Here is a 517-nt window from a genome sequence, read left to right on the forward strand (position 1 = left end):
CGTGGAAAACTCGTCTCCGTGATTGAGCGGGAGAGTAAGTAGTATAGGACATTATCCATTGTTAGGGAACGGTTGTAATGGTAGTGAGAATGTAGAATCGTCTTTGGAGCGGACCTGGGAGTGGCAAGCATAAGGGACGAAGACGGGGAAACATGTCGGATGCGATCATACCAGCACTAAAGCACCGGATCCCATCAGAACTTCGAAGTTAAGCGTGCTTGGGCGAGAGTAGTACTAGGATGGGTGACCTCCTGGGAAGTCCTCGTATTGCATTCCTTTTATAATTATCTTTTGCGCCTTGTGACAAACATATCGCACGTGCGTGATATATATTAATCCCGTTATATTATTTTTGACGTTTGCGATATGTTTAAGCTCGATGCTCATTGCTCGCGCGTCTTGGGGCGGCTTTGTGGCGCGAAGAGCGCTTTCTGAAAGGGGTGGAAAAAACTCGTGTTGCTGCGGTATGGAGGGAGGGGTGGAAACCGTGGAAAACTCGTCTCCGTGATTGAGCGGG

The 517-nt window shown here is 48.7% G+C and overlaps 1 non-coding gene across 1 annotated transcript; it reads left to right on the plus strand.

Annotated features, from left to right (window-relative positions):
* Positions 1 to 157: 157 nt before the first annotated feature.
* On the plus strand, positions 158 to 276 carry LOC119345384. The gene has a single exon (XR_005167018.1). It is a non-coding gene; the product is annotated as a 5S ribosomal RNA (ribosomal RNA).
* Positions 277 to 517: the final 241 nt, after the last annotated feature.

Source organism: Triticum dicoccoides, unplaced genomic scaffold (assembly GCF_002162155.2).
Source record: "Triticum dicoccoides isolate Atlit2015 ecotype Zavitan unplaced genomic scaffold, WEW_v2.0 scaffold231640, whole genome shotgun sequence".
NCBI lineage: Eukaryota > Viridiplantae > Streptophyta > Magnoliopsida > Poales > Poaceae > Triticum > Triticum dicoccoides.